The sequence below is a fragment of the Hyla sarda genome, chromosome 8, assembly GCF_029499605.1.
Source record: "Hyla sarda isolate aHylSar1 chromosome 8, aHylSar1.hap1, whole genome shotgun sequence".
In the NCBI taxonomy this organism is placed as follows: Eukaryota; Metazoa; Chordata; class Amphibia; order Anura; family Hylidae; genus Hyla; species Hyla sarda.
In genome coordinates, this window is record NC_079196.1 from 10,531,173 (window position 1) to 10,558,428 (window position 27,256).

Genomic DNA, 27,256 nt, shown 5'->3' on the forward strand with positions numbered 1-27,256 from the left:
CCCCCCCCCCGATAAGTGCTTCCTCCCCCCCCCTTATATTATCACTGCAGGAATAATGTAAGATCTCCCCCCCCCCATAAGTGCTTCCTCCCCACCCCCCTTATATTATCACTGCAGGAATAATGTAAGATCTCCCCCCCCCCCATAAGTGCTTCCCCCCCCCCTTATATTATCACTGCAGGAATAATGTAAGATCCCCCCCCCCCATAAGTGCTTCCCCCCCCCCCTTATATTATCACTGCAGGAATAATGTAAGATCCCCCCCCCCCCATAAGTGCTTTCTCCCCCCCCCCTTATATTATCACTGCAGGAATAATGTAAAATCCCCCCCCCCCCCATAGGTGCTTTCTCCCCCCCCCCCTTATATTATCACTGCAGGAATAATGTAAGATCCCCCCCCCCATAAGTGCTTCCCCCCCCCTTATATTATCACTGCAGGAATAATGTAAGATCCCCCCCCCCATAAGTGCTTCCCCCCCCCTTATATTATCACTGCAGGAATAATGTAAGATCTCCCCCCCCCCCCATAAGTGCTTCCTCCCCCCCCCTTATATTATCACTGCAGGAATAATGTAAGATTCCCCCCCCCCCCATAAGTGCTTTCTCCCCCCCCCCCCTTATATTATCACTGCAGGAATAATGTAAGATCCCCCCCCCCCCATAAGTGCTTTCTCCCCCTCCCCTTATATTATCACTGCAGGAATAATATAAGATCTCCCCCCCCCCCCATAAGTGCTTTCTCCCCCCCCCCATATTATCACTGCAGGAATAATGTAAGATCTCCCCCCCCCCCATAAGTGCTTCCTCCCCCCCCCCCTTATATTATCACTGCAGGAATAATGTAAGATCTCCCCCCCCCATAAGTGCTTCCTCCCCCCCCTCCCTTATATTATCACTGCAGGAATAATGTAAGATCTCCCCCCCCCCATAAGTGCTTCCTCCCCCCCCCCCTTATATTATCACTGCAGGAATAAATGTAAGATCTCCCCCCCCATAATTGCTTCCTCCCCCCCCCCCCTTATATTATCACTGCAGGAATAATGTAAGATCTCCCCCCCCCCCATAAGTGCTTCCTCCCCCCCCCCCTTATATTATCACTGCAGGAATAATGTAAGATCCCCCCCCATAAGTGCTTCTCTCCCCCCCCCCTTATATTATCACTGCAGGAATAATGTAAAATCCCCCCCCCCATAAGTGCTTTCTCCCCCCCCCCCCCCCCTTATATTATCACTGCAGGAATAATGTAAGATCCCCCCCCCCCTCATAAGTGCTTCCCCCCCCCCCTTATATTATCACTGCAGGAATAATGTAAGATCCCCCCCCCATAAGTGCTTCCTCCCCCCCCCCTTCTATTATCACTGCAGGAATAATGTAAGATCCCCCCCCCCCCATAAGTGCTCCCCCCCCCTTATATTATCACTGCAGGAATAATGTAAGATCTCCCCCCCCCATAAGTGCTCCCCCCCCCTTATATTATCACTGCAGGAATAATGTAAGATCTCCCCCCCCCCATAAGTGCTTCCCCCCCCCCTTATATTATCACTGCAGGAATAATGTAAGATCTCCCCCCATAAGGGAATCCTCCCCCCTTATATTATCACTGCATGAATACTGTAAGAAGCCCCCCATAAGTGCTTCCTCCCCCCCCCCTTATATTATCACTGCAGGAATACTGTAAGAAGCCCCCCATAAGTGCTTCCTCCCCCCCCCTTATATTATCACTGCAGGAATACTGTAAGAAGCCCCCCATAAGTGTACCCTCTACATTAAGCAATATCACAGAGGGGTCCTCACTGCAGTAATAACGTATGACCCCCACCCTACCCCATCCCATTTATCTTGTAGGGATAATGTATGACCCCCCCCTGTTATAATCCCCCCCCCATTTATTTTTACTGTAGGGATAATGTATGACCCCCCTCCCCTGTTACTTTACTGTAGGGATAATGTATGACCCCCACCCCTCCCCTGTTATAATCCCCCCCATTTATTTTTACTGTAGGGATAATGTATGACCCCCCCCCCTGTTATAATCCCTCCCCCTCCCATTTATTTTTACTGTAGGATAATGTATGACCACGTAACCCCCCCCATTTATTTTTACTGTAGGGATAATGTATGACCCCCCTTCCCCCTGTTATATTCCGCCCCCCCCCCCATTTATTTTTACTGTAGGGATAATGTATGACCCGCCCCCCCTTATTCCCCCCCCCCCATTTATTTTTACTGTAGGGATAATGTATGACCCCCCTCCCCCTGTTATATTCCGCCCCCCCCCCCCATTTATTTTTACTGTAGGGATAATGTATGACCACCCCTCCCCTGTTATATTCCGCCCCCCCCCCCCCCATTTATTTTTACTGTAGGGATAATGTATGACCCCCCTCCCCTGGTTATATTCCGCCCCCCCCCCCATATGACCCCTCCCCTGTCCGCCCCCCCCCCCCCCATTATACGTAGGAACGACCCTCCCCTGTTCCGCCCCCCCCCCCATTTATTTTTACTGTAGGGATAAGTATGACCCCCTCCCCTGTTATATTCCGCCCCCCCCCCCCCATTTATTTTTACTGTAGGGATAATGTATGACCCCCCTCCCTGTTATATTCCGCCCCCCCCCCCATTTATTTTTACTGTAGGGATAATATTTGACCCCCTCATTATGATCCCTCCATGTATCCTGACTGTAGGGATAATATATGAGCCCCCACTATATCTCCCCTATGTATCCTGACTTCAAAGACAATGTATGGACCCCCTATTATTGTATCCTCATTGCGAGTATAATGTATGACCCCTCCCACCTATTAACCCCCATGAAGACCCCCATACTGTTACAGTAGACCCATTATATCATGTCGCCTCTTATAACCTCACATCTGATTGGGCAGGACCACCAGTCTCTATATTTGGGGTCCATCATGGGGAAAGCTGCCCCTCCATCATAAACGGGTTCATTACCCCTGTACAGTGTGAACACTGCCGACCTCCAGGGAACAAGGGGATAATGTCCAGCACTGGGGGGCCCCCTACTCTATGTACATGACTGTATGTAGCCCCCTACTCTATGTACATGACTGTATGTAGCCCCCTACTCTATGTACATGACTGTATGTAGCCCCCTACTCTATGTACATGACTGTATGTAGCCCCCTCCTCATCTATCCTTCAATAGGACATGTGAGAAATGTTACTACTAAAAAGGAGCCTGACATTCATATCTACACTGAACGCTGCTGTGTGGCCCCCAATGTTTACAGAGCAAGCAGCTGAATCAGGACATCAGGAGGGGCTTCACTCCCATTGTTTTCTGCTATAGTCACAAATCCTCAGGGACCCCATTAAGTACAGGAGCCGCCCTATTCCCTGTTATAGTGAGGCCCCCACCACATACATTGTTCTGAATATAAAGTAACATTCCATCTCATCTGTGTATACAATGTATCAAGTCTACATTATACAGGGTCACGTCTTAAAGGGACCTCACCAATTCTAAAGTATATGAGGGGCTTACAGGAAGATGATGGATCTTCACATCCCCAACTCACACATAAAATGCACTAACCCCAGGAGCTCACAATCTAATCTCCTATCACATACAATGTATCACTCCCATCATCCCTGACCCCAGGAGATAACAATCTAATCTCCTATCACATACAATGTATCACTCCCATCATCCCTGACCCCAGGAGCTCACAATCTAATCTCCTATCACATACAATGCATCACTCCCATCATCCCTGACCCCAGGAGCTCACAATCTAATCTCCTATCACATACAATGTATCACTCCCATCATCCCTGACCCCAGGAGCTCACAATCTAATCTCCTATCACATACAATGTATCACTCCCATCATCCCTGACCCCAGGAGCTCACAATCTAATCTCCTATCATACAATGTATCACTCCCATCATCCCTGACCCCAGGAGCTCACAATCTAATCTCCTATCACATACAATGTATCACTCCCATCATCCCTGACCCCAGGAGCTCACAATCTAATCTCCTATCACATACAATGTATCACTCCCATCATCCCTGACCCCAGGAGCTCACAATCTAATCTCCTATCACATACAATGTTTCACTCCCATCATCCCTGACCCCAGGAGCTCACAATCTAATCTCCTATCACATACAATGTATCACTCCCATCATCCCTGACCCCAGGAGCTCACAATCTAATCTCCTATCACATACAATGTATCACTCCCATCATCCCTGACCCCAGGAGCTCACAATCTAATCTCCTATCACATACAATGTATCACTCCCATCATCCCTGACCCCAGGAGATAACAATCTAATCTCCTATCACATACAATGTATCACTCCCATCATCCCTGACCCCAGGAGCTCACAATCTAATCTCCTATCACATACAATGCATCACTCCCATCATCCCTGACCCCAGGAGCTCACAATCTAATCTCCTATCACATACAATGTATCACTCCCATCATCCCTGACCCCAGGAGCTCACAATCTAATCTCCTATCACATACAATGTATCACTCCCATCATCCCTGACCCCAGGAGCTCACAATCTAATCTCCTATCATACAATGTATCACTCCCATCATCCCTGACCCCAGGAGCTCACAATCTAATCTCCTATCACATACAATGTATCACTCCCATCATCCCTGACCCCAGGAGCTCACAATCTAATCTCCTATCACATACAATGTATCACTCCCATCATCCCTGACCCCAGGAGCTCACAATCTAATCTCCTATCACATACAATGTTTCACTCCCATCATCCCTGACCCCAGGAGCTCACAATCTAATCTCCTATCACATACAATGTATCACTCCCATCATCCCTGACCCCAGGAGCTCACAATCTAATCTCCTATCACATACAATGTATCACTCCCATCATTCCTGACCCCAGGAGATCACAATCTAATCCCCTATCACATACAATGTATCACTCCCATCATCCCTGACCCCAGGAGCTCACAATCTAATCTCCTATCATACAATGTATCACTCCCATCATCCCTGACCCCAGGAGATCACAATCTAATCTCCTATCACATACAATGTATCACTCCCATCATCCCTGACCCCAGGAGCTCACAATCTAATCTCCTATCATACAATGTATCACTCCCATCATCCCTGACCCCAGGAGCTCACAATCTAATCTCCTATCATACAATGTATCACTCCCATCATCCCTGACCCCAGGAGCTCACAATCTAATCTCCTATCATACAATGTATCACTCCCATCATCCCTGACCCCAGGAGCTCACAATCTAATCTCCTATCACATACAATGTATCACTCCCATCATCCCTGACCCCAGGAGCTCACAATCTAATCTCCTATCATACAATGTATCACTCCCATCATCCCTGATCCCAGGAGCTCACAATCTAATCTCCTATCATACAATGTATCACTCCCATCATCCCTGACCCCAGGAGCTCACAATCTAATCTCCTATCATACAATGTATCACTCCCATCATCCCTGACCCCAGGAGCTCACAATCTAATCTCCTATCATACAATGTATCACTCCCATCATCCCTGACCCCAGGAGCTCACAATCTAATCTCCTATCACATACAATGTATCACTCCCATCATCCCTGACCCCAGGAGCTCACAATCTAATCTCCTATCATACAATGTATCACTCCCATCATCCCTGACCCCGGGAGATCACAATCTAATCTCCTATCACATACAATGTATCACTCCCATCATCCCTGACCCCAGGAGCCCACAATCTAATCTCCTATCACATACAATGTATCACTCCCATCATCCCTGACCCCAGGAGCTCACAATCTAATCTCCTATCACATACAATGTATCACTCCCATCATCCCTGACCCCAGGAGCTCACAATCTAATCTCCTATCACATACAATGTATCACTCCCATCATCCCTGACCCCAGGAGCTCACAATCTAATCACCTATCATACAATGTATCACTCCCATCATCCCTGACCCCAGGAGCTCACAATCTAATCTCCTATCACATACAATGTATCACTCCCATCATCCCTGACCCCAGGAGCTCACAATCTAATCACCTATCATACAATGTATCACTCCCATCATCCCTGACCCCAGGAGCTCACAATCTAATCTATCACATACAATGTATCACTCCCATCATCCCTGACCCCAGAAGCTCACAATCTAATCTCCTATCACATACAATGTATCACTCCCATCATCCCTGACCCCAGGAGATCACAATCTAATCTCCTATCACATACAATGTATCACTCCCATCATCCCTGACCCCAGGAGCTCACAATCTAATCTCCTATCATACAATGTATCACTCCCATCATCCCTGACCCCAGGAGCTCACAATCTAATCTCCTATCACATACAATGTATCACTCCCATCATCCCTGACCCCAGGAGCTCACAATCTAATCTCCTATCACATACAATGTATCACTCCCAACATCCCTGACCCCAGGAGCTCACAATCTAATCTCCTATCACATACAATGTATCTCTCCCATCATCCCTGACCCCAGGAGCTCACAATCTAATCACCTATCATACAATGTATCACTCCCATCATCCCTGACCCCAGGAGCTCACAATCTAATCTATAACATACAATGTATCACTCCCATCATCCCTGACCCCAGGAGCTCACAATCTAATCTCCTATCACATATAATGTATCACTCCCATCATCCCTGACCCCAGGAGCTCACAATCTAATCTCCTATCACATACAATGTATCACTCCCATCATCCCTGACCCCAGGAGATCACAATCTAATCTCCTATCACATATAATGTATCACTCCCATCATCCCATTCTGATCAGGTCTTCAGTGGTGACTGGTTTTCTGTCCCATGCATCTGAGGGAGTGTTTCCCATCCAGGGTGCCTCCAGCTGAAAGGCTGTCCGGTCATGCTGGGAGCTGTGGTTTTGCAACAGCTGGAGGCACCCTGGTTGGGAACACACTGGTAAGAAAATTAGATTGTGAGCTCCTAGGGACAGATCCTTACGTGAGTACATTTTTGTACTGCACTACTGTATAGGTCGGGGTTGTATCAATGACCGATAATGAGATGAATAGGAGGCCAGAACTATAGTGAAAACTAATGATCAGAAGTTCTGCGACAGAAGAGATACTGTGATTCTATGTGACCATGCAGGGACATAGGGCATTCAGGATCTGAGGAAAGCTGGGTACCCAGTGGCTGCCATTAGTAGTTGTCACCCATGTTGGAGACTAAGCATCAGCTGAATGAAGCATTTGAGTGAACAGCGCTGTGTATTCTGTGTGCACTCTATTATTATTATTATTTTATTGTTATTATTAATATTTTTTTTTATTATCAGTATTATTATTAATAATATCATTATTATTGTTATTATTGCTTTTTTTATTATTATCAGTATTATTATAATGGGGGCAGGGTCTGTACTTTCTGGGGCTTAATAATATAGGGGACACTCTGCATTGCTTAAAGGGACAGTGTCCACTAAATCATCTTCTGTTTGTCACAATGAAACCAGCAAAGCAGAAGAGAAATGTGAGTGCGCCGGCGGGGCCCAGCGGGCTGGAGTCAGGGGGTCCGGGCTTACAGACCCCTCAGATAACCACTTCTGACAGGGGGGATGATTTCCTGCTGCTTCCCCTTTAAATAACACTTTCCTCTCTTTATAAATCTTATTTATCTTATTTTTATACATTATATTGAAGAATATATTTTTACCACATGGAAACAGTCAGCAGGAAGCAGTGGTCAGACCGGATCATCCTATGTTACTCTAATAGTGTGTAATAGTAATAGTGTATAATAGTAATAGTGTATAATAGTAATAGTGTGTAATAGTGTATAATAGTAATAGTGTATAATAGTAATAGTGTATAATCGTAATAGTGTATAATAGTAATAGTGTATAATAGTAATAGTGTGTAATAGTGTATAATAGTAATAGTGTGTAATAGTGTATAATAGTAATAGTGTATAATAGTAATAGTGTATAATAGTAATAGTGTATAATCGTAATAGTGTATAATAGTAATAGTGTATAATCGTAATAGTGTATAATAGTAATAGTGTATAATCGTAATAGTGTATAATAGTAATAGTGTATAATAGTAATAGTGTATAATAGTAATAGTGTGTAATAGTGTATAATAGTAATAGTGTGTAATAGTAATAGTGTATAATAGTAATAGTGTGTAATAGTGTATAATAGTAATAGTGTGTAATAGTGTATAATAGTAATAGTGTATAATAGTAATAGTGTATAATAGTAATAGTGTATAATCGTAATAGTGTATAATAGTAATAGTGTATAATAGTAATAGTGTGTAATAGTGTATAATAGTAATAGTGTGTAATAGTAATAGTGTATAATAGTAATAGTGTATAATCGTAATAGTGTGTAATAGTAATAGTGTGTAATAGTGTATAATAGTAATAGTGTATAATAGTAATAGTGTATAATAGTAATAGTGTATAATAGTAATAGTGTATAATCGTAATAGTGTATAATAGTAATAGTGTATAATAGTAATAGTGTATAATAGTAATAGTGTGTAATAGTGTATAATAGTAATAGTGTGTAATAGTAATAGTGTATAATAGTAATAGTGTATAATCGTAATAGTGTGTAATAGTAATAGTGTGTAATAGTGTATAATAGTAATAGTGTATAATAGTAATAGTGTATAATAGTAATAGTGTGTAATAGTAATAGTGTATAATAGTAATAGTGTATAATCGTAATAGTGTATAATAGTAATAGTGTGTAATAGTGTATAATAGTAATAGTGTGTAATAGTAATAGTGTATAATAGTAATAGTGTATAATAGTAATAATGTATAATCGTAATAGTGTATAATAGTAATAGTGTATAATAATAATAGTGTGTAATAGTGTATAATAGTAATAGTGTGTAATAGTGTATAATAGTAATAGTATATAATAGTAATAGTATATAATAGTAATAGTGTGTAATAGTGTATAATAGTAATAGTGTATAATAGTAATAGTGTGTAATAGTAATAGTGTATAATAGTAATAATTAGTGTTGCTCACGAATATTCGCAATTCGAATATTATTCGAATTCGCGAATTTCGCGAATATAGCGCTATATATTCGTAATGACGAATATTCGTTTTTTTTTTTTTTTCACAGTACACATCACAGTGATCATCCCTTTCTGCTTCCAGCTTGTGTGGTGTAAAGAAGGCTGTAATACTACTGTGTGAGACTGGCGTGCGAAAATTCGCATGTGCGAATATTCGTGTATGCTAATTTTCGCATAGGCGAAGTTTCGCGAGCGCTAATTTTGTGTATGCTAATATTCACATATGTTAATTTTCGCAAACGCGAATTTTCGCACATGCGAAAATAAACGAGCATTTAACGAATATGCGAATATTCGCGAATATATGACGAATATTCGCGAATTCGAATATGGCCTATGCCGCTCAACACTAGTAATAATGTATAATAGTAATAGTGTGTAATAGTAATAGTGTATAATAGTAATAGTGTGTAATAGTAATAATGTATAATAGTAATAGTGTGTAATAGTAATAGTGTATAATAGTAATAGTGTGTAATAGTAATAGTGTATAATAGTAATAATGTATAATAGTAATAGTGTGTAATAGTAATAGTGTATAATAGTAATAGTGTGTAATAGTTATAATGTATAATAGTAATAGTGTATAATAGTAATAGAGTGTAATAGTAATAGTGTATAATAGTAATAGTGTATAATAGTAATAGTGTATAATAGTAATAGTGTATAATCGTAATAGTGTGTAATAGTGTGTAATAGTGTATAGTAGTAATAGTGTATAATCGTAATAGTGTGTAATAGTAATAGTGTATAATAGTAATAGTGTATAATAGTAATAGTGTGTAATAGTGTATAATAGTAATAGTGTATAATAGTAATAGTGTGTAATAGTGTATAATAGTAATAGTGTATAATAGTAATAGTGTATAATAGTAATAGTGTGTAATAGTGTATAATAGTAATAGTGTGTAATAGTGTATAATAGTAATAGTGTATAATAGTAATAGTGATTAATAGTGTATAATAGTAATAGTGTATAATAGTAATAGTGTATAATAGTAATAGTGTGTAATAGTAATAGTGTGTAATAGTGTATAATAGTAATAGTGTGTAATAGTAATAGTGTGTAATAGTGTATAATAGTAATAGTGTGTAATAGTCATAGTGGGTAATAGTGTATAATAGTAATAGTGATTAATAGTGTATAATAGTAATAGTGTGTAATGGTAATAGTGTGTAATAGTGTATAATAGTAATAGTGTGTAATGGTAATAGTGTGTAATAGTGTATAATAGTAATAGTGTGTAATAGTGTATAATAGTCATAGTGTATAATAGTAATAGTGTATAATCGTAATAGTGTATAATAGTAATGGTGTGTAATGGTAATAGTGTGTAATAGTGTATAATAGTAATAGTGTGTAATAGTGTATAATAGTAATAGTGTATAATAGTAATAGTGTGTAATAGTAATGGTGTGTAATAGTGTATAATAGTAATAGTGTGTAATAGTAATAGTGTGTAATAGTGTATAATAGTAATAGTGTGTAATAGTGTATAATAGTAATAGTGTATAATAGTAATAGTGTATAATCGTAATAGTGTGTAATAGTAATAGTGTGTAATAGTGTATAATAGTAATAGTGTGTAATAGTAATAGTGTATAATAGTAATAGTGTATAATAGTAATAGTGTATAATAGTAATAGTGATTAATAGTGTATAATAGTAATAGTGTGTAATAGTAATAGTGTATAATAGTAATAGTGTATAATAGTAATAGTGATTAATAGTGTATAATAGTAATAGTGTGTAATAGTGTATAATAGTAATAGTGTGTAATAGTAATAGTCTGTAATAGTAATAGTGTGTAATAGTAATAGTGTATAATAGTAATAGTGTGTAATAGTGTATAATAGTAATAGTGTGTAATAGTAATAGTGTATAATAGTAACAGTGTATAATAGTAATAGTGATTAATAGTGTATAATAGTAATAGTGTATAATAGTAATAGTGTTTAATAGTAATAGTGTGTAATAGTGTATAATAGTAATAGTGTGTAATAGTGTGTAATAGTGTATAATAGTAATAGTGTATAATAGTAATAGTGTGTAATAGTAATAATGTGTAATAGTAATAGTGTATAATAGTAATAGTGTGTAATAGTAATAGTGTATAATAGTAATAGTGTGTAATAGTTTATAATAGTAATAGTGTGTAATAGTAATAGTGTATAATAGTAATAGTGTGTAATAGTAATAGTGTATAATAGTAATAGTGTATAATAGTAATAGTGTATAATAGTAATAGTGTATAATAGTAATAGTGTGTAATAGTAATAGTGTATAATAGTAATGGTGTGTAATAGTAATAGTGTATAATAGTAATAGTGTATAATAGTAATAGTGTGTAATAGTAATAGTGTGTAATAGTGTATAATAGTAATAGTGTATAATAGTAATAGTGTATAATAGTAATAGTGTGTAATAGTAATAGTGTGTAATAGTGTATAATAGTAATAGTGTATAATAGTAATAGTGTATAATAGTAATAGTGTGTAATAGTAATAGTGTATAATAGTAATAGTGTATAATAGTAATAGTGTATAATAGTAATAGTGTGTAATAGTGTATAATAGTAATAGTGTGTAATAGTAATAGTGTGTAATAGTAATAGTGTATAATAGTAATAGTGTATAATAGTAATAGTGTATAATAGTAATAGTGTATAATAGTAATAGTGTGTAATAGTGTATAATAGTAATAGTGTGTAATAGTAATAGTGTATAATAGTAATAGTGTATAATCGTAATAGTGTGTAATAGTAATAGTGTGTAATAGTGTATAATAGTAATAGTGTATAATAGTAATAGTGTATAATAGTAATAGTGTGTAATAGTGTATAATAGTAATAGTGTATAATAGTAATAGTGTGTAATAGTGTATAATAGTAATAGTGTATAATAGTAATACTGTATAATAGTCATAGTGTATAATAGTAATAGTGTATAATAGTAATAGTGTGTAATAGTGTATAATAGTAATAGTGTATAATAGTAATACTGTATAATAGTAATAGTGTGTAATAGTGTATAATAGTAATAGTGTATAATAGTAATAGTGTGTAATAGTGTATAATAGTAATAGTGTATAATAGTAATAGTGTATAATAGTGTGTAATAGTAATAGTGTGTAATAGTAATAGTGTATAATAGTAATAGTGTATAATAGTAATAGTGTATAATAGTAATAGTGTATAATAGTAATAGTGTGTAATAGTGTATAATAGTAATAGTGTATAATAGTAATACTGTATAATAGTAATAGTGTGTAATAGTGTATAATAGTAATAGTGTATAATAGTAATAGTGTATAATAGTAATACTGTATAATAGTAATAGTGTGTAATAGTGTATAATAGTAATAGTGTATAATAGTAATAGTGTATAATAGTAATACTGTATAATAGTAATAGTGTGTAATAGTGTATAATAGTCATAGTGTATAATAGTAATAGTGTATAATAGTAATAGTGTGTAATAGTGTATAATAGTAATAGTGTATAATAGTAATACTGTATAATAGTAATAGTGTGTAATAGTGTATAATAGTAATAGTGTATAATAGTAATAGTGTGTAATAGTGTATAATAGTAATAGTGTATAATAGTAATAGTGTATAATAGTGTGTAATAGTAATAGTGTGTAATAGTAATAGTGTATAATAGTAATAGTGTATAATAGTAATAGTGTATAATAGTAATAGTGTACAATAGTAATAGTGGGTAATAGTGTATAATAGTAATAGTGTGTAATAGTAATAGTGTGTAATAGTAATAGTGTATAATAGTAATAGTGTATAATAGTAATAGTGTGTAATAGTGTATAACAGTAATAGTGTGTAATAGTAATAGTGTATAATAGTAATAGTGTATAATAGTAATAGTGTATAATAGTAATAGTGTATAATAGTAATAGTGGGTAATAGTAATAGTGGGTAATAGTGTTTAATAGTGTATAATAGTAATAGTGTATAAAAGTGCTCAGATATACATGGGCTGAGGTTCTGTTCTGCTAATTCAGATAGCCTGTTGCTTATGCCGGCTGTCAGGGCTGCTGGGAATTGTAGTTTTGAAACAGCTGGAGATCCTAAGGTTGAAGATTATTATGTACACTGGAGGGAATTGTTTTTTAATTTTTTTAATTTTGTACTCAACTGGTGCCAGAAAGATTTTCAGATCTGTAAATTACATCTTTTTAAAAATCTAAATCCTCCCAGTACTTATCAGCTGTTGTATGTTCCAGAGGAAGTTGTGTAGTTCTTTCCAGTCTGACCACAGTGCTTCTGCTGCCACCTCTGTCCATGTCAGGAACTGTCCAGAGCAGGAGCAAATCCCCATAGCAAACCTCTCCTGCACTGGACAGTTCCTGACACGGACAGAGGTGTCAGCAGAGAGCACTATGGTCAGACTGGAAAGGACTACACAACTTCCTGTGGAGCATACAGCAGCTGATAAGTACTGGAAGGATTAAGATTTTTAAATACAAGTCATTTCCAAATCTATATAACTTTCTGGCACCAGTTGATTTGATAACATATTTTTTTTCCTTCTGGAGTACCCCTTTAATTTCCACTGCAGCTCTGGCTATTAATCCATGAACACCCAGTAAGAATATCATTATAACGTGTGGAATGTTCAGTATGTCAAAGAGTTTCCCAACCAGGGTGCCTCCAGCTGTTGCAAAACTACAACCCCCAGCATGCCCGGACAGCCAACGGCTGTCCGGGCATGCTGGGGGTTGTAGTTTTGCAACAGCTGGAGGCACCCTGGTTGGGAAACTCTGTACTAGGACAATGTTTCCCAACCAGGATGTCTCCAGCTGTTGCAAATCTACAACTCCCAGCATGCCCGGACAGCCCAAGACTTTCCAGACATGCTAGGAGTTGTGGTTTTGAAACAGCTGGAGACACCATGGTTGGGAAACATTGCCCTAGTCCAGTGTGATAGTATGTGACCCCTCTGCCTTATGATCCGTGCATTGTGAAGACTATTAGAAATTCCCACGACAGCTGTAACACCCACATCCCTGCAGAGTTGTCATAGCCCCATTAGTCTGACCGTGACATTGTGTAACTTCTAGCAGAAAAAGACAAGCTGCGCTTCTACCGAGCGGCCACTAGGTGTCACCGCAGCTTCACCAGATCCGGGCAGGAGCCGCAGGAAGGAGCTGATCTTATCGACTCGGCCATAAATTGTTCCCTCCAGACGATCACTTATTAAAAGGACGATATTAATTTATGTTTTTATATAATAGGAGAAGGACATATCAATAAGAAGCAAGAGCAAGGCAAAGTTATCATCACACGTCTCCCCTGGCCTGAAGATAGAGGAGATCTGTAATCACTATAAATCATGAGCAAGTATGTACACAGTGACTGCACCAGCAGAATAGTGAGTGCAGCTCTGGAGTATAATACAGGATATAACTCAGGATGAGTACAGGATAAGTAATGTAATGTATGTACACAGTGACTGCACCAGCAGAATAGTGAGTGCAGCTCTGGAGTATAATACAGTATATAACTCAGGATCAGTACAGGATAAGTAATGTAATGTATGTACACAGTGACTGCACCAGCAGAATAGTGAGTACAGGTCTGGGGTATAATACAGGATATAACTCAGGATCAGTATAGGATAAGTAATGTAATGTATGTACACAGTGACTGCACCAGCAGAATAGTGAGTACAGGTCTGGGGTATAATACAGGATATAACTCAGGATCAGTATAGGATAAGTAATGTAATGTATGTACACAGTGACCTCACCAGCAGAATAGTGAGTGCAGCTCTGGAGTATAATACAGGATATAACTCAGGATCAGTATAGGATAAGTAATGTAATGTATGTACACAGTGACCTCACCAGCAGAATAGTGAGTACAGCTCTGGAGTATAATACAGGATATAACTCAGGATCAGTACAGGATAAGTAATGTAATGTATGTACACAGTGACCTCACCAGCAGAATAGTGAGTACAGCTCTGGAGTATAATACAGGATATAACTCAGGATCAGTACAGGATCAGTAATGTAATGTATGTACACAGTGACCTCACCAGCAGAATAGTGAGTACAGCTCTGGGGTATAATACAGGATATAACTCAGGATCAGTACAGGATAAGTAATGTAATGTATTTACACAGTGATCTCACCAGCAGAATAGTGAGTACAGTTCTGGAGTATAATACAGGATATAACTCAGGATCAGTACAGGATAAGTAATGTAATGTATGTACACAGTGACCTCACCAGCAGAATAGTGAGTACAGCTCTGGAGTATAATACAGGATATAACTCAGGATCAGTACAGGATAAGTAATGTAATGTATGTACACAGTGATCTCACCAGCAGAATAATGAGTGCAGCTCTGTAGTATAATACAGGATATAACTCAGGATCAGTACAGGATAAGTAATGTAATGTATGTACACAGTGACTGCACCAGCAGAATAGTGAGTGCAGCTCTGGAGTATAATACAGGATATAACTCAGGATCAGTACAGGATCAGTAATGTAATGTATTTACACAGTGATCTCACCAGCAGAATAGTGAGTACAGTTCTGGAGTATAATACAGGATATAACTCAGGATCAGTACAGGATAAGTAATGTAATGTATGTACACAGTGACTGCACCAGCAGAATAGTGAGTGCTGCTCTGGAGTATAATACAGGATATAATTCAAGATCAGTACAGGATAAGTAATGTAATGTATGTACACAGTGACTGCACCAGCAGAATAGTGAGTGCAGCTCTGGAGTATAATACAGGATATAACTCAGGATCAGTACAGGATAAGTAATATAATGTATGTACACAGTGACTGCACCAGCAGAATAGTGAGTGCAGCTCTGGAGTATAATACAGGATATAACTCAGGATCAGTACAGGATAAGTAATGTAATGTATGTACACAGTGACTGCACCAGCAGAATAGTGAGTGCAGCTCTGGAGTATAATACAGGATATAACTCAGGATCAGTACAGGATCAGTAATGTAATGTATTTACACAGTGATCTCACCAGCAGAATAGTGAGTACAGTTCTGGAGTATAATACAGGATATAACTCAGGATCAGTACAGGATAAGTAATGTAATGTATGTACACAGTGACTGCACCAGCAGAATAGTGAGTGCTGCTCTGGAGTATAATACAGGATATAATTCAAGATCAGTACAGGATAAGTAATGTAATGTATGTACACAGTGACTGCACCAGCAGAATAGTGAGTGCAGCTCTGGAGTATAATACAGGATATAACTCAGGATCAGTACAGGATAAGTAATATAATGTATGTACACAGTGACTGCACCAGCAGAATAGTGAGTACAGCTCTGGAGTATAATACAGGATATAACTCAGGATCAGTACAGGATAAGTAATGTAATGTATGTACACAGTGACTGCACCAGCAGAATAGTGAGTGCAGCTCTGGAGTATAATACAGGATATAACTCAGGATCAGTACAGGATAAGTAATGTAATGTATGTACACAGTGACCCCACCAGAAGAATAGTGAGTACAGCTCTGGAGTATAATACAGGATATAACTCAGGATCAGTACAGGATAAGTAATGTAATGTATGTACACAGTGACCTCACCAGCAGAATAGTAAGTGCAGCTCTGGAGTATAATACAGGATATAACTCAGGATCAGTACAGGATAAGTAATGTAATGTATGTACACAGTGACCTCACCAGCAGAATAGTGAGTACAGCTCTGGAGTATAATACAGGATATAACTCAGGATCAGTACAGGATAAGTAATGTAATGTATGTACACAGTGACCTCACCAGCAGAATAGTGAGTGCAGCTCTGGGGTATAATACAGCATGTTACACATATACAGTGGGGCAAAAAAATATTTAGTCAGCCACCTATTGTACAAGTTCTCCCCCTTATAAAGATGAGAGGCTGTAATTTTCATCATAGGTTATAACCTCAACTATGAGAGACAGAATGAGAAAATATCCATAAAATCACATTGTCTGATTTTTAAAGAATGAATTTGCAAATGATGGTGGAAAATAAGTATTTGGTCAATAACAAAAGTTCATCTCAATACTTTGTTATATGGTGTTCTTTGGATGCAACTCAGCATTCTTTCTCCTCCAAACACGACAAGTTGAGTTTTACCAAAAACTTTGGTTTCGTCTGACCATATGACATTCTCCCAATCCTCTTCTGGATCATCCAAATGCTCTCTAGCAAACTTCAGACAGGCCCGGACATGTACTGGCTTAAGCAGGCGGACACGTCTGGCACGGCATGATTTGAGTCCCTGGCGGCGTAGTGTGTTAGCGATCGCAGCCTTTGTTACTTTGGTCCCAGCTCTCTGCAGGTCATTCACTAGGTCCCCCGTGTGGTTCTGGGATTTTTGCTCACCGTTCTTGTGATCATTTCGACACCATGAGGTGAGATCTTACGTGGAGCCCCAGATTGAGCGAGATTATCAGTGTCTTGTATTTCTTCCATTTTCTAATAATTGCTCCCACAGTTGATTTCTTCACACCAAGCTGCTTGCCTATTGCAGATTCAGTCTTCCCAGCCTGGTGCAGGTCTACAATTTTGTTTCTGGTGTCCTTCGACAGCTCTTTGGTCTTGGCCATAGTGGAGTTTGGAGTGTGACTGTTTGAGGTTGTGGACAGGTGTCTTTTATACTGATAACAAGTACAAACAGGAGCCGTTAATACAGGTAACGAGTGGAGGACAGAGGAGACTCTTAAAGAAGTTACAGGTCTGTGAGAGGCAGAAATCTTCTTGTTTGTAGGCGACCAAATACTTATTTTCCACCATAATTTGCAAATAAATTCTTTATAAATCAGACAATGTGATTTTATGGATTTTGTTCTCATTCTGTCTCTCATAGTTGAGGTTATAACCTATGATAATAATTACAGCCTCTCATCTTTATAAGGGGGAGAACTTGTACAATTGGGGGCTGACTAAATACTTTTTTGCCCCACTGTATTCTTTCTATCTATACCCGGTCGTATGATGATTACAGGTGAGGTTCTGCTTTAATGTTTTAGCTTTGACCTGTTGGTTTGGGTTGTATCTTATTTCCGGCAATGAGATTTGGTTATGTGGAGTTTATAGACTTTGTACATATTGGCCCTGATTTACTAAGGCTGGGTTCACACCACGTTTTGTTAAATTTGGCTCCCGTATACGGTTGGGAGGAGGGGGCGGGGCTTAATCGCAGCGCCCGCACTCAACCGTATTCGGGAACCGTATTTAATGTATGTCTATGAGCCGACCGGAGTGAACCGCAGCCTCCTGTCGGCTTCGTTTTCGGCCGTATGCGGTTTCCCGACCGCAGGCAAAAACGTGGTGTGAACCCAACCTAAGAGTGTTGTGTAGGTTTCTTTGTGGGTTTTAATTCCCTAAAATGTATTTCCCACGGTATTTACTAAGGTTTCCCTACATTTTGCACTTTTCCCTACATTTTGCTTTTTATTTTACACATGTTCTGATCTGTCAGGTTTTCCTCAGCTGAAATCCACCACATTTTCTGTGGAAACCTTAGTAAATATGTTGGGTTTTGTGAAAATGTCAGGAAACAAGCCCCTTTTTGGCGACCACGCCCCCTTTCCCCAGCGGCCACGCTCCTTTTTCGGGTTTTCTCATTAAAATGGAGAGTTAGTCGGGTTTCTGGCGCACAACCCGACAAAACATGTTGGGTTTGCAATAGTAAATTAGGGCCATTGTGGGTTTTGCCGCCTCCATCGTATGTTACCATATTTTTCGCCATAGAAGACGCACTTTTTCTTCCCCAAAACTAGGGGGGGGGGGGGGGGGGAGTTGGTGCGTCTTATACGGCGAATGCACATTAAAACCCTGTCCTATCGCGGCGGTCCCTGCGGCCATCAACGGCCGGGACCCGCGGCTAATACAGGACATCACTGATCGCGGTGATGCCCTATATTAACCCTTCAGACGCGGCGATCAAAGCTGACCGCCGCGTCTGAAGCGAAAGTGACACTAACCCGGCTGCTCAGTCGGGCTGTTCGGGACCGCCGCGGTGAAACTGCGGCATCCCGAACAGCTTACAGGACACCGGGAGGGACCTTACCTGCTTCCTCGGTGTCTGCTCCGTGCCGGGATCCCCTGCATGGCCGGCGCTCTCCTTCATCGTCATCACGTCATCGCGCACGCCGTCCCATCATCCAACAGGAGCTGCGTGCATAGCGGTGTGATGGCGGCGATGGAGAGCGAGGATCCCGGGCAGCAGAGACGTTCCGGAGCGACGGGGACGCGGCGACAGCGATCGAGGGCGACATCCAGAGCAGCGGTGATGAGCGGTGACGGTCCGGAGTGGCGGGGATACGTGAGTATTACCTCCCATACCAGTGGTCTTCAACCTGCGGACCTCCAGATGTTGCAAAACTACAACTCCCAGCATGCCCGGACAGCCGTTGGCTGTCCGGGCATGCTGGGAGTTGTAGTTTTGCATCATCTGGAGGTCCGCAGGTTGAAGATCACTGTCCTATACTTTACATTGTGTTCTAGATTTTCCTCCTTTAAAATAATTGGTTGCGTCTTATACGCCGGAGCGTCCTATATGGCGAAAAATACGGTATTCCTCCTCTGTAGATCTGAGGCTGCCGATCAGTGACGTGGAGATGTTCTTCCTCATCAGGTGCGATATGGAGATTTCCCGCTCGGAACACGACGCAGCCTCTCGGCGGATGCTCCGCGTGATCATCAGGATAAACAGGCGCGGATTTCCATGACGGATGAGGGAAATTATCTGTTCCCATCCGTGAGAAGGGGAGAGGTCAGAACGTGGAGGTGGAAGATAACGCAGAAAGGCGGCGCTGGATCTGACCCCGTACGATTATTATCTGCTGCTTACTGTAAATGAGGCTGCGGCCTGTATAATGCCGCGCTCTGCTCCATTGGGACATACGCCGCCGCCGCTCATGGAGAAAAAGCGTCTGTGCCAGTTTCAGCGCCAAATTTATTATGAGATCTTGAAGTGGCTGATCAGATCGCTGCTTTCATTTTTGAAAAGGCCTATTAAAAATGAAAGCAGCGATCTGATTGGTTACTATGGGCAACTCAGCCACTTTTTCCCCTTGGACGGGTTTTTGCTAAATCTCCCCCTTGTCTCTGTTTTATACATATAGGGGGAAATTTATCAAAACCTGTGCAGAGGAAGAGCGGTGCAGTTGCCCATAGCAACCAATCAGATCACTTCTTTCATTTTTAATAGACCTTTAAAAAAAATTAAAGAATCAATCTGATTGGTTGCTATGGGCAACAGCACCATACAGAATTTCCATGAGGGAATTCGGAGCGAAATCTGATTCCAGCAGCCCCAATGGGATTCTGATGGTTTCCGAAACGTATTTACGCGGTAAAATTTTGTGCAAAATATGCGCCAATTTCAGGGTGCGCTGATTCACTGAGGAAACTTAGCTAAGAACTTCCTCACAGGTCGGGGCGATCACCTGGACTGCACTGTGGAGTATATACCGTATATCCTGAGGGGCCCGCTCTATCTCCATCACCGGAGAATTGTGCGCAAATACAAAAATGAGCAACCCCCCCCCCCGGGGAATGGGACACAACGCAACGAAATGTCACAACCGTCCACTCTACATCAGCCGTGTGTATACCATATTTTTCGCCGTTTAAGACGCACTTTTTCTTGGAAAAGTCGGTGCGTCGGTGGGGGAAAAGTCGGTGCGTCTTGTACGGCGAATACACCCCTATCGCGGCGGTCCCTGCGGCCATCAACGGCCGGGACCCGCGGCTAATACAGGACATCACCGATCCCCGTCAGACGCGGCGATCAAAGCTGACCGCCGCTTCTGAAGGGAAAGTGACACTAACCCGGCTGTTCAGTCGGGCTGTTCTGGACCGCCGCGATTTCACCGCGGCGGTCCCAAACAGCCCGACTGAATAGTGGGGTTAGTGCTTACAGGACACCGGGGGGGGGGGGGGGGTGGGGGGGGTGGGGACCTTACCTGCCTCCTCGGTGTCTTCTCCGTTCAGGGATCCCCTGTATGGCCGGCGCTCTCCTTCCTCGTCATCATGTACGTGTGTCGGCGTGCGTAACGACGTGATGGCGGCGACGGAGAGCGAGGATACCCGGCCGGCAGCAGAGACGTTCCGGAGCGACGGGGACACGGCGACAGCGATGGAGCGACATCCAGGGCAGCGGTGACCGGTCCGGAGCGGCGGGGACACGTGAGTATTACCTCCTATGCAGTGGTCTTTAATGTGCGGACCTCCAGATGTTGTAAAACTACAACTCCCAGCATGCCCGGACAGCCGTTGGCTGTCCGGGCATGCTGGGAGTTGTAGTTTTGCAACATCTGGAGGTCCGCAGGTTGAAGACCACTATTGGGTTCAAAATCTTTATTTTTTTAGATTGTGCACCTTTAAATTGGGAGCGTCTTATACGCCGGTGCGTCCTATAGGGCGAAAAATACGGTGTATACAGTGAATGTGTAAGTATCTATACATGTGTGTGTGTATATACAGTCATGGCCGTAAATCTTGGCACCCCTGAAATTTTTCTAGAAGATGAAGTATTTCTCACAGGAAAGGATTGCAGTAACACACGTTTTGCTATACACATGTTTATTCCCTTTGTGTGTATTGGAACTAAACAAAAAAAGGAGGAAAAAAAGCAAATTGGACCTAATGTCACCAAACTCCAAAAATGGTCTGGACACAATTATTGGCACCCTTTCAAAATTGTGGAAAAATAAGATTGTTTCCAGCCTGTGATGTTCCTTTATACTCACCTGGGGCAAGTAACAGGTGTGGGCAATATAAAAATCACACCTGAAAGCAGATAAAAAGGAGAGAAGTTCACTTAGTCTTTGCATTGTGTGTCTGTGTGTGCCACACTAAGGGTGCATTCACACCCCATTTTTGCAATACAGTTCCCGTATATGTTTTCTATGTGAAAACCGTACGGCACCGTATTGAGAACCGTTTGCATTGACTCTTCATTGAAAACCGTACGCCAAAAGATGCATCAGGTTGTGTCCGTTTTGCATCCTGTACGGTTTTGTCAGGTTTTTTTTCCTGTAGCCAAAACCGTAGTCTACCACAGTTTTAGGTCCGGTTGAAAAACTGTATTAAACCGTATACGTTTTTTTTTTTTTAACATGGGAGTCAATGGGAACCGTACAGAACTGTATGTGCGTACGGTTCCATCAGGTTTTCACTATACGGTTTTTGACTTTGCACGTTTTTTTTTTCTTGGAATTTCAATCAAACAAGTAAAACTTTATTCAAAATGGAGTGAAAAGTTAAAAACGTATAAGTTTTTTCTTAAAAAAACGGATTCAACCGGATGTCATTTTTCAAACCGTATACGGTTTTTAACTGTATACGGGTTAAAATTTGTACACACGTTTTGATACAGTTTAGTCAGGTTTTGAGGAATCCGTTTTTCCTCAAAAACCTGATACGGGAATTGTATTGCAAAAACGTGGTGTGAATGCAGCCTAAGCATGGACAACAGAAAGAGGAGAAGAGAACTGTCTGAGGACTTGAGAACCAAAATTATGGAAAAATATCAACAATCTCCAGGTTACAAGTCCATCTCCAGAGATCTAGATTTGCCTTTGTCCACAGTGCGCAACTTTATCAAGAAGTTTACAACCCATGGCACTGTAGATAATCTCCCTGGACGTGGACGGAAGAGAAAAACTGATGAAAGGTGTCAACGCAGGATAGTCCGGATGGTGGATAAGCAGCCCCAAACAAGTTCCTAAGACATTCAGGCTGTCCTGCAGGCTCAGGGAGCATCAGTGTCAGCGTGAATTATCCGTCCACATTTAAATGAAATGAAACGCTATGGAAGAGACCCAGGAGGACCCCACTATGGAGGAGACCCAGGAGGACCCCACTATGGAGGAGACCCAGGAGGACCCCACTATGGAGGAGACCCAGGAGGACCCCACTATGGAGGAGACCCAAGAGGACCCCACTATGGAGGAGACCCAGGAGGACCCCACTATGGAGGAGACCCAGGAGGACCCCACTATGGAGGAGACCCAGGAGGACCCCACGATGGAGGAGACCCAGGAGGACCCCACTATGGAGGAGACCCAAGAGGACCCCACTATGGAGTAGACCCAGGAGGACCCCACTATGGAGGAGACCCAAGAGGACCCCACTATGGAGGAGACCCAGGAGGACCCCACTATGGAGGAGACCCAGGAGGACCCCAGTATGGAGGAGACCCAGGAGGACCCCACTGCTGACACAGAGACATAATAAAGAAAGACTACATTTTACCAAAATGAACTTGAGTAACCAAAATCCTTCTGGGAAAACGTCTTGTGGACAGATGAGACCAAGATAGAGCTTTTTGGTAAAGCAAATCATTCTACTGTTCACCGAAAACGGAATGAGGCCTACAAAGAAAAGAACACAGTCCCTACAGTGACATATGGGGGAAGTCAGTGATGTTTTGGGTTGTTTTGCTGCCTCTGGCACTGGGGGCCTTGAATGTGTACAAGACATCATGAAATCTGAGGATTACCAATGGATTTTGGGTCGCACTGTACAGCCCAGTGTCAGAAAGCTGGGTTTGTGTCCGAGATCTTGGGTCTTCCAGCAGGACAATGACCCCAAACATACGTCAAAAAGCCCCAGAAATGGAGACAACAAAGCGCTGGAGAGTTCTGAAGTGTCAGCAATGAGTCCAGATCTAAATCCCATTGATCACCTGTGGAGAGATCTTATAATTACTGTTGGGAAAAGGCGCCTTCCAATAAGAGACCTGGAGCAGTTTGTAAAGGAAGAGTGGTCCAACATTCCGGCTGAGAGGTGTAAGAAGCTTATTGATGGTTATAGGAAGAGTGGTCCAACATTCCGGCTGAGAGGTGTAAGAAGCTTATTGATGGTTATAGGAAGAGTGGTCCAACATTCCGGCTGAGAGGTGTAAGAAGCTTATTGATGGTTATAGGAAGAGTGTTCCAACATTCCGGCTGAGAGGTGTAAGAAGCTTATTGATGGTTATAGGAAGAGTGGTCCAACATTCCGGCTGAGAGGTGTAAGAAGCTTATTGATGGTTATAGGAAGACACTGATTTCACTTATTTTTTCCAAAGGGTGTGAAACCAAATATTAAGGTAAGGGGCCAATAATTGTGTCCAGCCCATTTTTGGAGTTTGGTGACATTATGTCCAATTTGCTTTTTTTCCTCCCCTTTTTTGGTTTAGTTCCAATACACACAAAGGGAATAAACATGTGTATAGCAAAACCTGTGTTACTGCAATCCTTTCCTGTGAGATATACTTCATTTTCTCTTCAGGGGTGTCAACATTTACGGCCATGACTGTATGTTTTTCCGTATGTGTTTATACATGTACATGGTTTGTGTATATATATATATATATATATATATATACAGTACGTGCATCAATGTGTGTTCACCTGTAGGGGTTCATGTATTGATCTCAATGGGATCCTGCTGCTCAGTGCTCTCTATGGAACTTCTGTAGGGAACATCTGATGGGGATAAAAATTTGGGCAAAGTGTTTTATTTTCCCGTTTTTTGGGACACCTTTTAGGCTGTAAAATAACAAATTTTGGGATGTTTTTGGCCCAAAAACTATGTACGGAAATAGCCTGATAATATAGACAAACTATGACCCCCTAAAATACTATGAGACGCGCGCAACTTACATCCGCCCCCATAATGGATTTCTATTGTTGTAATGTGGTCACCATGGTGACGCTCACCTATTGTGGGTCGTATTCTCTGCGCTTCAACAACTGAGAGGTTAATGGAGGCTGCGGCGTTATTTAGAACAAGGCCCGAGTGTTTTCAGGTCACCACACGCCTCGCTCCGGGCTCTGACATTGCCAGCGCATTAATACGCGGCGGCGGGGGAGGGGGAGCGCTGACCACTTTTCTCATGGGACCTCTTAAAACCTTAAAAGCGTCTGTGAGATGATGTAAAGGAAGCGGCGAGTTCACACGAATTAACATAACGGCTAATTGTGCGCAGAACTAAACGTCTCCCCAGTCAGCACCGCCGCCGCCGCCGTGTAACATCCAGAATCATCACATTAATGTCTGCGCCAAAGAAAAATCAGACAAAAATAAGAATCTGCAGGGAGGGCCGACTTATCCGAGCGTGCGTCTACTAGCGGCCGCCATGAAGACATTTCCATAGGGGTCACTGGAGTCCCATTTCTTTTTCTTTGCAGAATTTTAGCACACTACGGGGGCCCCTTAAATATTCACAGAGAACCCACTTTGTCTTTAGGTTATTACAGCATCGAGAGCTGATAAAACTTGTCCAGAATTCGCAAAATATGGCTGCTTCATTTCAGGAACAGCGCCACCCCTGTCCATAGGTTGTATCAGGTATTGCAGCTCCATTGTAGTTAATGGGGCTGAGTTGCAATACCACATCCAACCTGTGGTCAGGTGTGACACTCTTTTTGTAATCCTAGGCAAGAAAAAGATGTAGCCAATTGTCCTGTTTAAATCTTTATTTTTTTATCCTCACTTTTAATAGATTTAACTCTTTATTTTTTCCATAAACTATTTGCAGCAAAAAAAAAAAATAATAATAAAAAAAAAAAAAAAAAAAATATATATATATATATATATATATATATATATATACACATTAAAAAAATGTATGGTTATACTCAAAATTGCCCTGATCTGACTCCTATAATTTTCCTATTTTTCCATTTTTTGTGATGTGACCCCCAAAAAAAGCAAAAAACTGGAATTTCCAAAACTGTGTAATTTTTTTATTTTTTTTTGTTTATGTAATTTACTGTGCAGATGAATAATGTTATATTTTAATAGCTCAGATAACTCTGCACTATTTGATACCAAATATGTTAGTTTTATTTATTTATTTTTTATGAGAAATGGGAATGGGGTTATGTTTTTTTGGTATGGAGGATTTTTTAAAATATATTATGAAAAACGTATTTAAACTTTTTAGATTTTTTTTAACGCTTTTTTAGTCCCCATAAATGATTGCATAAGCAATCATACATGAAAGTATTAAGTTGATCCATTCTATCAGCGATCTACTGGTTCACTTAGTTATATTTATAATAATTATTTCTTTTTCTTTTTTTTTAATGACATTTTTTACGCTTTTTTTTTTTATCTCCTCAGTTGATTTATATAAGCAATCATATACCCTAGTATTGCATCTATTCTATCAGCAATCTACTGGTTAAGTTAGTTTTATTTATTTAATTATTTATTTATTTATTCGTGAGAAATGGAGAATATAATCTTTTTTTTTTGGTATGGGGGATTTTCTCTAACACTTTTTTTAGTCCCCCTAGGTGACTTATATAAGCAATCATATACCCTAGTATTACATCCATTCTATTAGTAATCTACTGGTTCAGTTTTATTTATTTACTTATTTAATCATTTTTTTGGGGATTATCTTTTTTTTTTTTTTTAAACACTTTTTTAGTCCCCCCAGGTGACTTGTATAAGCAATCATATACTCAACTATTACACTGATCCATTCTATCAGTGATCTACTGGTTCAGCCTGCCATAGATTGCTGATAGAATGGCAAACTGTACCAGTAGCTCAATTATAGTACAGTCCTGCCATGGTCACTCCTATTAGCACCTCCTGAAAGCAGCTGCCACCATTATGGAAGCATACACCCTTAAAGGGGTACTCCCGTGGAAAACTTTATTTATTTATTTTTTTTAAATCAACTGGTGCCAGAAAGTTAAACAGATTTGCAAATTAATTCTATTAAAAAATCTTAATCCTTCCAGTACTTATTATGGGCTATATACTACAGAAGAAATGCTTTTCTTTTTGTATTTCTCTGACGTCACGGCCACAGTGCTCTCTGCTGACCTCTGCTGTCCATTTTTGGAACTGTCCAGAGCAGGAGAAAATCCCCATAGCAAATATATGTTGCTCCGGACAGTTCCTAAAATGGACAGCAGAGGTCAGCAGAGAGCACTGTGGTCATGACATCAGAGAAATCCAAAAAGAAAAACATTTCCTCTTTAGTATACAGCCCCTAAAATGTATTAGAAGGAGTAAGATTTTTTAATAGAAGTAATTTACAAATCTGTTTAACTTTCTGGCACCAGTTAATAAAAAAAAAAAAGTTTTCCATGGGAGTACCCCTTTAAA

The 27,256-nt window shown here is 40.4% G+C and overlaps 1 protein-coding gene across 1 annotated transcript in view; it reads left to right on the forward strand.

The window, feature by feature from the left end:
* Positions 1–16,395: 16,395 nt before the first annotated feature.
* Positions 16,396–27,256, forward strand: part of SEMA5B (semaphorin 5B) — a 404,742-nt gene continuing 393,881 nt past the window's right edge. Inside the window, exon 1 of the mRNA XM_056536944.1 lies at positions 16,396–16,414. The gene's annotated coding sequence lies outside the window, so the exon portion shown is untranslated. The remainder of the gene's footprint in view (positions 16,415–27,256) is intronic.